Source organism: Somniosus microcephalus, chromosome 9, assembly GCF_052327205.1.
Source record: "Somniosus microcephalus isolate GS21.2 chromosome 9, FLI_Smic_1.0, whole genome shotgun sequence".
NCBI classification, from domain to species: domain Eukaryota; kingdom Metazoa; phylum Chordata; class Chondrichthyes; order Squaliformes; family Somniosidae; genus Somniosus; species Somniosus microcephalus.
Genome location: NC_140995.1, coordinates 92,643,585 through 92,656,543, shown reverse-complemented (window position 1 = coordinate 92,656,543; position 12,959 = coordinate 92,643,585).

The following is a 12,959-nucleotide window of genomic DNA, read 5'->3' as shown; positions in this document are numbered from 1 at the left end:
GAGTCTAGGTTCGGATCAGCCATGATCCTATTGAATGGCGGAGCAGGCCCGATGGGGCCATATGGCCTACTCCTGCTCCTACTTCTTATGTTCTTATGGGAGAGGGGTTTCCCAGGAAGTCACACTGGAGATGGGTGTCAGGCTCCAAACTTCCACAACAATGAGTATGCCTGCTAAATGTTCCCCCAGACCTGAGACAACAAATTTCTGCCACCTGCAAATGATGATTGGTGAAAACTCCTTTTTAATGGTGGAGCTGCAGCTGTTAGTAAGCAGTCCACTTGTGATGCTGCCAGGATTCACTGGTGTGTTCCAGAGGAGGCGTGCAGCACGTGGGAAAAGTGGGAAAATCAGGAAGGCCTCTCAAAATGGGATTATAGAGGCAATTAAGTGGTTGTTAAGGGCCTTAATGGCCTATCCCGCCTCTTGGAGGCGAGATGGAAACGGGGTCAGAAAACTCGCATGTGGGAAAATTGCTCGGAGGCGGGATCAGGCCCACATGCCATTTTTTGTGATATTACCACCTCACACGCCTCCAATCCTGCCTCCTCGGGCCTGGCAAAATTGAGCACTTTGTGTGCTCTTCACAACTTGCTTTCCCACCTGTAGTGTATGTAACCGTTCCACCTTTAAGAGAACTATTTTAAGGGTTGCACTACTTTATCTTGGCTGCTGTATACTGTAATACCGGTGGTGACCACACCGGTATATAAGTGCTGTGTAATGATTTATTGGGCAGTTCCGCCCTGACCTTCGACTAGTAAAGACCTGTTAAAATTTACTCTTGTGGTCTGTGTAGTAATTCTCACTATAACACACAGACTTAACAGTGGCGACGAGTACGATCTTACCCTGCGGCAGAGATACATCCAAGGCAGTTGACGGGCGTTGAGAGGAGGCATCCGCCCTCATCATCCTGCTGAGAAAAGACGCAGGTCTGAAGAGCAAAGGAAGAATCCTGACACGAAGTCTTCCATCAGCAACAGGCAGTGATCATCCCTTCTATCACGGTGGTGGGTAAGCCGATCAGCGACGAGCAGCAAGTCGGCCACGTTGGCTGTGAAGTAGGGGAGGGAAAAACGGAGGATTTAAGGGCGGAGAACACGACCACGGCCGGGGAAAAGAGCCGGACAGTAGTCGGGGCCAGAGGCGCTGAGACTGGGGCAGCGTAAGGCACGGGAGCCGCGGTGAATGCAAACGCAGCCGGTGTAAAAGACCGGGCTGCAAGCGGGCTGGGAGACGCAACAGCATCGAGAGAGAGCTCGACAGCGACCGGTGAAAAAGGCCGGGCAGCTACTGAGGCCGCGAGGCGCAGTGACCGGGTCAGCGTAAGGCGCGGGAGAAAATGTAAAAAAAAACGCGGAGAACTCAGCCGCAGCCGGGGGAAAGGACCGGACTGCAAGAGGGGCTGGGAGGCACGATTTGAAAACCGCTGGGGAGGGCGAACGCAGCAATACGGCAATCGCCATTACAGCCAGCGGGGGAGAAAGGCAAACGCGGGAAGCCGCCATTTTCGTAGGCGGGGGAAGAAGATAAGCGCGGGAAACCGCCATTTTGAGAAACAAAAAAAAATAAAAGAAAAATTTCTTTTTGTTTCTCAAGAAGATTGCGAGGATGCCTAAGCGTGGTAACATCAACGATTTCGATCCCGATGTTGAAGATTGGGCCATGTATGTAGAACGCATAGAGATATATTGTAAGGCAAATAAAATATCAGATGAAGATAAAGCACTAACCTTACTAAACTCAATGGGTGCGAAGACATACGGGCTATTGAAGCATCTTCTATCACCAGCTAAACCGGCGGATCAGACTTTCGCTAAAATTGTTGCTGTCCTGAAAAATAATTTGAACCCCACACCGCTGATGTTAGCGGAACGATTTAAATTTTATGCGAGAACGCAACTGAAAGAGGAAAGCAACGCGGAGTATTTAATTGAACTGCGTAAGCTAGCGAAATACTGTCAGTTTGGGGAAAGTCTGACAGAGGCACTGAGAGACAAATTCGTGTGTGGATTGTCGAAAGAAGGAACACAAAAGCGGCTGCTTGAAGAGAATGATCTTACACTTGATAAGGCTGTCACTATTGCAGCATCGCACGAAGCCACAGCGAGAGGCACTGCGGAAATGCAGCTGAAGGCAGCGGTACTCAGCGTAGATCAAATGGCTTTGGGTACAACGAAATGTTATCGTTGTGGAAAGACAACACACGATCAGAACCAATGCTGGTTTAAAAACCAGGAATGTAGAAAATGTGGCAAGCTTGGTCACATAGCTAAAGTATGGCGGTCAGGAAAGAAGACCAGCAACAAAAAGTCACCGCAGGAAAAGTGCAGGAAGGTACATAAGGTGGCTGAGAAGAGTTCGGATGAACAGAATTCGGATTCAGACTCCAACAGCAAGGAACTGGGTAGTCTGAGAATTCACAATGTGAGTAAGGAAGCTGACCGACAAACTATCTGGGTCACACTTCAGATAGCAGGAGTCCAAGTGAAGATGGAATTGGACACCGGATCGGCGTTGATGGTCATGAATAAGCAAGATTACAAAAGGTTATTCACACATATTCCCCTACGGGATACGGAGATAGTATTGCAGACATACACGGGGCAAAAAGTATACCCCATCTGTGGTGTATGTGCCTTTTATGGTGTATGTGCCTTTAAGAGCCCCAGGTGTGCGTAATGCCGGTAATTACCACTTGGGCTATATAAGCCTGTGTATTGTGTATATCCTTTAGAAACCCCCCCCCAGACTTGCTTAGTAAATACCTATGAACCAACTCCTGTCTTCAGTGTCTTTATCTACACACGGACACTACAGTGGCGACGAAGTGGAAACGGACTTACCTGCAATTCGGCAGCACCTCAAGGACGTCGATTCCTCCAGCGTCCAGAAGACTCAAGGAAGTAAGAGAAACTGTGGTTTCACCAGCTGGCCAAGCTGGTGACAGGTACTGCGCTAATCCTTCCTGGGCGTCAGGCTGGAGCTCCAGCGGCGGGCTCTACAGCTGAGACAGGCAGCGAAATCGGAGGCAAGCAATAACGGACTGGGAGGGTGCACTCGAGAGACGGCCGGCGCGGCAAGCAGGTCAGCGTTTAGACCTCCGTCGGGAACGAGTCTCCAACAGTGAATAAACGGAAACCACAGTAAAACAGCGTTGTTATCGGTAGCAGCGGCGGGAAAGCGCGGGAAGCGCCATATCGTTGCTACAGAGAGAGAAAAAAAAAAAGCGCGGGAAGCGCCATATCTTTTCTGAAATGCCTAAATCTGGTAATATTGAGGCTTTTGATGGCGAAATAGAAGATTGGACCACATACGTGGAAAGAGTAGAGGTTTATTGCACTGCAAATGGAATAACAGATGAAAAAAAAGCTTCAGTACTTCTGAACTTAATGGGCGCGAAGACATACGGGCTGTTACGAAATTTAATCACTCCAGCCAAACCAAAGCACAAGACTTTTAAAGAAATTGTTGATACCCTGCAGGAGCATTTAAACCCAACACCGCTGCTGATAGCGGAATGATTCAAGTTCTTCAAGAGAAATCAACACAAGAATGAAAGTAACGCTGATTACCTAACCGAATTAAGAAAGCTATCAAAGTACTGCCAATTCGGAGCAGGACTATCGGATTATCTTCGAGACAAATTTGTTTGCGGTCTCTTAAGTGAAGGAACACAAAAAAGACTGTTTTCTGAAAAAGATTTAACATTGGACAAAGCTTTCAGTATGGCTGTATCATATGAAGCAGCAGCAAAAGGAGCTGCAGAGATACAACAAGAGACACAGGACTTCGGCACCCATAAAATGACACAGGAGTTCGGAAGATGTTATCACTGCGGCAGATCCACCCATAACCAGAGGGACTGCTGGTTCAAGGGCAAAGCATGCAGGCAATGTGGTAAGATTGGACACATTGCACGGGTATGCCAATCTGGACAAAATAAATCCACTGACAGAAAACAAAAAAATCAATAAAGAAAAGTACAGGAAGGTACAAATGATGACGGACAATAGCTCCGAAGGCCAGAATAGCGATAGCGACTCCGGAAACAAGAGACTAAGCTGTCTCAAATTACATAATGTACTTGCCAAAGAGGATTACCAAACCATTTGGGTTACCCTCACAATAGCAGGGTCCCCAGTTAAAATGGAGCTAGATACAGGATCAGCTCTAACCGTAATAAATCGACGAGATTACGAGAGGCTATTTTCGCATATACCTCTAAAAGACACATCCATTATCTTAAAAACATATACGGGGCAGAAAGTCTACCCCAAAGGAAAAATAAGGGTGCCTGTGGTATACAACGGCAAAGAAATACAAAAGTTGTATTTATACATTCTACAAGATGGTGGTCCACCGTTGTTGGGACGTGAATGGATAAGGAAGATACGTTTAGACTGGCACTCCATTCAGGCACTGACGGTGACCAGTAAGGAAAAAAACAATGATGACATCATACCTGAACGATTAAAAGACATCTTGGCCAACGCCAAAGAAGTGTTTCAAGAGAAACTAGGAACCTTGAAAGGCATCACTGCCTCAATAAAAGTGGAAGATACAGCAATTCCAAAATTTTTTAAGGCAAGACCGGTGCCATACGCAATACGTCCGGCAGTCGAGGCAGAGCTGAAGAATTTGGAAAAGGCAGGCGTATTATCCAAAATAGATTGGAGCGAATGGGCAACACCCATCGTTCCAGTCATGAAAAAAACATTGAAAAATAACTCTGAGGAACAGAAAAAAATTCGCATCTGTGGGGACTTTAAGGTGACTGGAAACCCGGTCCTTCACACGGTACAGTATCCTCTTCCGAGGATAGAAGATATTTTCGCCTCACTATCCGGAGGGAAACGTTTCACAAAAATTGACTTGGCACAGGCATATCTACAAATGGAGGTTGAGGAGACCTCTAAAAAGTATCTCACAATAAACACACACAAAGGCCTGTACCAGTACAATCGACTGGTTTTTGGAATAGCATCAGCTCCAGCTATCTGTAAAGAGCTATGGAGCAAGTCCTGCAAGGGATTCCGGGGACTCAATGCTACCTAGACGACATCCTTATAACAGGAGAAAACGACAACGAGCACCTTGCCAATTTGGAGCAGGTGCTCACTAGGCTGAAAGAACGGGGCCTATGAGCAAATCGCCCCAATTGCAAATTTTTCCAAAATCAGATATCATATTGTGGCCACATAATTAATAAGGAAGGGTTGCATAAGTCACCTGAAAAAATTGAAGCAGTTATAAAAGCCCCAGCACCTGAAAATGTTTCACAATTAAGGTCATTCCTGGGATTAATAAATTACTATCATAAATTTTTACCGAACTTATCAACTATTCTACACCCTCTTAATGATCTTCTACAGACAGGAGTGATTTGGAAATGGAACGAAGACTGTAAACGTGCCTTCCATAAATGTAAAGACTTAATCACATCCGAGAAAATTTTGGCTCATTACAACCCATCACTACCAATCAGACTGGCGTGCGATGCATCCCCTTACGGCATAGGAGCGGTATTGTCCCATAGATTCCCTGATGGCTCGGAACGGCCGATAGCTTTTGCATCACGCTCATTGAACTCAGCTGAGCATAACTATGCCCAGATAGACAGGGAAGCACTCAGCCTGGTATGGGGAGTGAAGAAATTCAACCATTACCTACACGGACAAAACTTTACCTTGCTGACTGACCATCAACCCCTCATCTCCATATTCAACCCTAAAAAAGGTGTCCCCATTATGACTGCACAAAGACTACAGAGGTGGTCCCTTTTTCTAGGGGCACACCAATACAACATTGAATACAAAGGGTCAAAACAGCATGGGAATGCTGACGGTTTATCACGCCTACCGTTGCCAACGATAGAAGAGGCACCTACAGTAGACCCAGTAGAGATATTCCACTCTACCATAGTGGAATGTCTACCGGTGACAAATTCTGCCATTGAAAGGGAGACAAGAAATGACCCTACTCTCTCACGGGTCTACGATTTAACAGTGAAGGGATGGCCAGCACATGGCGAACCACTGTTGCCAGCATTCTCGCAAAGAAGAGAACAGCTGTCAGTGTGCCGAGGAACCTTGATGTGTGGATCCAGAGTGGTGATTCCACCCAAACTCCAGGATAAAGTGCTAAAGGAGCTTCACGAGGGGCATCTGGGTGGAGTGAAAATGAAGAACCTAGCTAGGGCGTTTGTATGGTGGCCAGGTATCGATGGAGACATCGAAGACATGACCAAGAGCTGCCTAGGATGCCAGAAGGTCCAAAATGCTCCGCCACAGACCCCTCTACATCCATGGGAGTGGCCCTCATCTCCCTGGCAAAGGGTGCACATCGACTTTGCTGGTCCATTTATGGACTCAATGTTCTTAATCGCAGTTGATGCACACTCCAAGTGGCCGGAGGTAATAAAGATGTCCTCCACCACCACGGAAAAAACCATCACAGTATTAAGGACCATATTTGCCAGGAATGGGCTGCCGGAGCAGATATGTTCTGATAATGGACCGCAATTTGTGTCCGAAGAATTCAGAAAGTTCTTAAAGAACAATGGGGTAAAGCACTACACGTCCGCCCCATACCATCCCGCCACCAATGGATTGGCTGAAAGGTTTGTCCAGGCCTTCAAGAAGGCCATCAAGGCCATGGGTAATGAAGACATAAAACTTCAGCACAAGGTGGATAACTTCTTATTTGCATATAGGAATGCAACGCATATGGTTACTAACCAAACTCCCGCCATGATGTTCTACAATAGAAACCTAAGATGCCGGCTGGATTTGGTCAAGCCCAACATCCGAAGGGACGTGGAGAACCGGCAGTTTCAGGGCATGAATGAAAGGCCAACTAGGGCCTTCCAGATAGGCCAACCGGTTTTGGCCCGGGACTACCGTACCGAGAAATGGCAGCCTGGAACTATCTGCACACGATTAGGACCACTGATGTATACCGTGGACATCGGAGACAGCATAATAAGGCGCCATGCTGACCAAATCATCAAGTCATCCGAAAAGGGACAACCTACACCACCACTCTATACATCTAACGATGAAGTAGAGATACCCATATTTACCTCCGATCCGGTGATACTGGAGCCCGATGAACCCGACACTGGCCTTCAAGCCGAATCAGCCTTGCCAGAAGAACCTACTACACCACCAGAAACTACTACACCCCCGAGGCATTATCCGGACCGAGTCAGGAAGCCTCCTGAGAGACTAACTTATAATGAATTAATACAGCAATGTATATTATTTTGCATATAACATGTAATTAATAATTACTTAAAATATGATGTACTAGTTAGCTAGAAGGGGAGGAATTGTGGTGTATGTGCCTTTTATGGTGTATGTGCCTTTAAGAGCCCCAGGTGTGCGTAATGCCGGTAATTACCTCTTGGGCTATATAAGCCTGTGTATTGTGTATATCCTTTAGAAACCCCCCCCAGACTTGCTTAGTAATTACCTATGAACCAACTCCTGTCTTCAGTGTCTTTATCTACACACGGACACTACACCATCGGAAAGATAAAAGTCAAGGTGGTACACAAGGGCAAAGAACACCAAGGAATGGACATATATGTACTACCTGAGGGAGGTCCACCACTTCTGGGACAGGAGTGGATCAGGAAAATAAATATGGACTGGCACTCCCTAAAAGCAATAACGGTAGATTCCGGAAAAAAAGATGTCAAACCTGAACGATTGTCCAGAATATTGGATGAGGCTAAAGAGGTGTTCCAACAGGGACTGGGAACACTGAGAGGAATTAAGGCAAAAATCAAGATTGCAGAACATGCAAACCCAAAATTTTTCAAAGCCAGACCGGTACCTTATGCGATACGACCTGCTGTGGAAGCTGAGCTGGAAGGGCTTGAATGTTCAGGAGTACTGTCTAAGGTGGACTGGAGTGAGTGGGCCACGCCCATTGTTCCCGTCATGAAGCGTTCGAGTAACAAGCCAGGGGAACCGGGGAAGGTCCGCATCTGTGGAGACTTCAAGATCACAGTTAATCCGGTGCTTCACACGGTGCAATATCTGCTTCCGCGGATTGAGGATATCTTTGCTTCATTGTCTGGCGGGAAACACTTCACCAAGATAGACCTGGCGCAAGCGTACTTACAGATGGAAGTTGAGGAAGAGTCGCGCCAGTATCTCATAATCAACACGCACAGAGGCTTGTATCGATGTAATAGACTGGTTTTTGGAGTGGCTTCGGCTCCAGCAATTTGGCAGAGGGCCATGGAGCAGGTATTACAGGGAATTCCAAGCACTCAATGTTACTTGGACGATATCCTGATTACAGGAGATGACGATGAGGAACACCTTGCAAATTTGAAACTGGTGCTCACCAGGTTGAAGGAATATGGCCTTCGAGTTAATCGCCAGAAATGTGAGTTCTTTCAGAAACGGATCTCGTACTGTGGTCATGTCATTGACCAGGAGGGGCTGCACAAGTCACCTGACAAGATCGAAGCTGTTGTGAAGGCTCCCACTCCGGAAAATGTATCCCAGTTGAGGTCGTTCCTAGGGTTGATTAACTATTACCATAAGTTTCTGCCAAATCTATCCACGGTGCTGCACCCGCTGAATGCTCTTTTGCAGAAAGAAGTACCATGGAAGTAGAGCGAGGACTGTAAGAAGGCCTTTCACAAAAGCAAGGCATTGATCACCTCAGAGGAAGTGTTGGCTCACTTCAACCCAACGCTACCTATTCGTTTAGCTTGTGATGCTTCTCCTTATGGTATTGGAGCAGTACTCTCACACAAGTTGCCAAATGGCTTGGAAAGGCCAGTCGCATTTGCATCCAGATCATTGACCTCCGCTGAGCGCAACTATGCTCAGATAGATAGGGAGGCTCTCAGCCTGGTGTGGGGAGTAAAGAAGTTTAATTATTACCTGCAGGGCCAGAAGTTTACACTGCTGACAGACCACCAGCCATTGGTATCCATATTCAACCCTAAAAAGGGCGTTTCCATTATGACAGCGCAAAGGCTACAGAGGTGGTCCCTTTTCCTAGGGGCACACCAATATGACATAGAATACAAAGGATCAAAACAGCATGGGAATGCTGACGGTTTATCGCGCCTACCGTTGCCAACGGTAGAAGAGGCGCCTACAGTGGACCCAGTGGAGATGTTCCACTCAACCATAGTGGAATGTCTACCAGTAACAAATTCTACCATCGAAAAGGAAACGAGAAATGACCCGACTCTCTCAGGAGTCTACGATTTAACGGTGAAGGGATGGCCAGCACATGGCGAACCACTGTTGCCAGCATTCTCGCAAAGAAGAGAGCAGCTGTCAGTGTGCCGAGGAACTTTGATGTGTGGATCCAGAGTGGTGATTCCACCCAAACTCCAGCATAAAGTGCTAAAGGAGCTTCACGAGGGGCATCTGGGTGGAGTAAAAATGAAGAACCTAGCCAGAGTGTTTGTGTGGTGGCCAGGTATCGACGGAGACATCGAAGAAATGACCAAGAGCTGTCTAGGATGCCAGAAGGTCCAAAACGCCCCACCACAAGCCCCTCTACATCCATGGGAGTGGCCCTCATCTCCATGGCAAAGGGTACATATCGACTTTGTTGGTCCATTTATGGACTCAATGTTCTTAATCGCGGTGGATGCACACTCCAAGTGGCCGGAGGTAATAAAGATGTCCTCCACCACCACGGAAAAAACCATCACAGTATTAAGGACCATATTTGCCAGGAATGGGCTGCCGGAACAGATCTGTTCTGATAATGGACCGCAATTTGTGTCCGAAGAATTCAGGAAGTTCTTAAAAAACAATGGGGTTAAGCACTACACGTCCGCCCCATACCATCCCGCCACCAATGGATTAGCTGAAAGGTTTGTCCAGACCTTCAAGAAGGCCATAAAGGCCATGGGTAATGAAGACATAAATCTACAACATAAGGTAGATAACTTCTTGTTGGCGTACAGGAATGCAACACATGCGGTTACAAACCAAACTCCCGCCATGATGTTTTTCAATAGAAGACTAAGATGCCGGCTGGATTTGATCAAGCCAAACATCAGAAGGGACGTAGAGAACCAGCAATTTCAAGGCATGAATGAAAGGCCAACTAGAACCTTCCAGATAGGTCAACAAGTTTTGGCCAGGGACTACCGTACTGAGAAATGGCAGCCTGGAACTATTTGCACACGACTAGGACCGCTGATGTATACCGTGGACATTGGTGAAAGCATAATAAGGCGCCATGTTGACCAGATCATAGAGTCATCCGAAAAGGGACAACCTACTCCACAACTCTATACGCCTAATGATGAAGCAGAGATACCCATAGTATCTACCTCCGATCCGGTGATACTGGAATCAGATGAACCCGACACTGGCATTCAAGCCGAATCGACCTTGCCAAAAGAACCTACTACACCACCGAAAACTACTACACCACCGAGGCGTTATCCGGACCGAGTCAGGAAGCCTCCAGAGAGACTGAATCTGTGAACTGTTTTTACATGAAGTTGTGTATATATGTTATGATGTTATGTTTAATGGGGAATATATACGGTTAAGCTAAAAAGGGAGGATTGTAGTGTATGTAACCATTCCACCTTTAAGAGAACTATTTTAAGGGTTGCACTACTTTATCTTGGCTGCTGTATACTGTAATACCGGTGGTGACCACACCGGTATATAAGTGCTGTGTAATGATTTATTGGGCAGTTCCTCCCTGACCTTCGACTAGTAAAGACCTGTTAAAATTTACTCTTGTGGTCTGTGTAGTAATTCTCACTATGACACACAGACTTAACACCACCTATCTTTGTATCGTTAGCAAATTTGGCAACAGTACTCGGTCCCTTCATCCAAGTCATTAATATAGATTGTAAATAGTTGAGGCCCCAGCACGGATCCCTGTGGCACCCCACTAGTTACAGTTTGCCAACCTGAAAATGACCCATTTATTCTGATTCTCTGTTTTCTGTTGGTTAGCCAATCCTCTATCCAATCTAATATATTCCCACCAACACTGTGAGCTCTTATCTTGTGCTGCAACCTTTTATGTGGCACCTTATCGAATGCGTTCTGGAAATCCAAATACATCTGCTGGTTCCCCTTTATCCACCCTGCTCGTTACATCCTCAAAGAACTCTAGTAAATTTGTCAAACACAATTTCCCTTTCATAAAACGATGTTGACTCTGCTTGATTGTATTATGATTTTCTAATCTATTATTACTTCCTTAATAATAAATTCCAGCATTTTCCCAATGAGAGATGTTAGGCTAACAGGCCTATCGTTTCCTGCTTTCTGTCTCCCTCCTTTCTTGAATAGGGGAGTTACATTTGCGGTTTTCTAATCCGCTGGGACCTCTCCAGAATCCAAGGAATTTTGGTAGATTACAACCAACGCATCCACTATCTCTGCAGCCACTTCTTTTAAAACCCTAGGATGCAGGCCATCAGGTCCAGGGGACTTGTCAGCCTTTAGTCCCATTAGTTTGCCTAGTACTTTTTCTCCAGTGATAGTCATTGTTTTAAGTTCCTCCCGCCCTATAGCCCCTTGATTATCAATTATTATTATTGGGATGCTTTTAGTGTCTTCTACCGTGAAGACCGATATAAAATATTTGTTCAAAGTCTCTGCCATTTCCCCGTTTCCCATTATTAATTCCCCAGTCTCATCCTCTAAGGGACCAACATTTACTTTAGCTACTCTCTTCTTTTTTATATACCTGTAGAAGCTCTTACTGTCTGTCTTTATATATTTTGCTAGTTTACTCTCATAATCTATCTTCTCCCTCTTTATTATTTTTTTAGTCATCCTTTGCTGGTTTCTAAAAATTTCCCAATCCTCTGGCCTACCACTAATCTTCTTTGCAACATTATATGCCTTTTCCTTCAATTTGATACCATCCTTAACTTCCTTAGTTAGCCACGGATGGTTCATCTTTCTCGTAGAATCTTTCTTTCTCACTGGAATAAACCTTTGCTGAGAATTATGAAATATCTCCTTAAATGTCTGCCACTACTTATCTACCATCTTACCCTTTAATCTATTTTCCCAGTCATGACTCTGCCAAGAATGGCCAGCACTGTCTCCTCCAAGGGGTTGAGGTGAGGCTAGGAACGTGAGGTGTGCCTCATGTTTGGTAGAGATTGTTGGTAGGTGAGTGATTGGGGGTTGTGCATTGAGCAGTGTGTGAGGCTAGTGGTGCAGTTGGTAGGAGACGGCTTTTGCAGATGCATTCACTGACCTTGACTACTGGTCTGAGGTCATGAAGCTTCTTTGGGCACTGGAGCCAGGTGGTGGGGGCGACACTGCTGGCAGTGACAGCCTTAGTGATGTACTCCCACATCGTTCTTTCTAAAGGGCCTCCTGACAACTGTGGGTAGATGACCTCTCTTGCAATGTTGACCTCTGCACAAAGCTGGGGTGCTGCGTGCGAGATCCTGGGAGTCCCTTCCCTGGCTTGCTGAGCCATTTGTGTTAGTGCTGAAGCACTTTTCCAATTTTTTTGAGGTTCTGAAGGGAATTCAACTTTAAGTATCCCATTTGGGACTACTTTTTAATGGTAAATTTTTCATTGAAAGGCAGTAAGTGCTGAAAGCTGCATTTTTTCACTACATTGTAATTTTTATTAGTTCTGAATGCATTGCCCCTTTAATTCATAACCTCATTAATTGCCTTGCAAGCTCCACAGTCTCGCTCCCACAGGCTGTAAGAAGCTGCAATGCCGACTGTGGACGGGAACTTCGGGTCGGAGGCCTCCATTAATGCCACCAGGAGGGCGTTGCATGGTAAGTTAGCGCTGCGCTCCACATCGCCAACCCAGCGTGAATTTTTAAACGGTAGCACTGCAGCCATTTTCAGCGGCCGTTAACTCGAGTTGCCAGTGACACTGGCAATTCTCTTGGCGTACACAAATTTTTCCCCCAATAGGTTTACTGTGTCAGTGAAGAGTCCATTTATGCA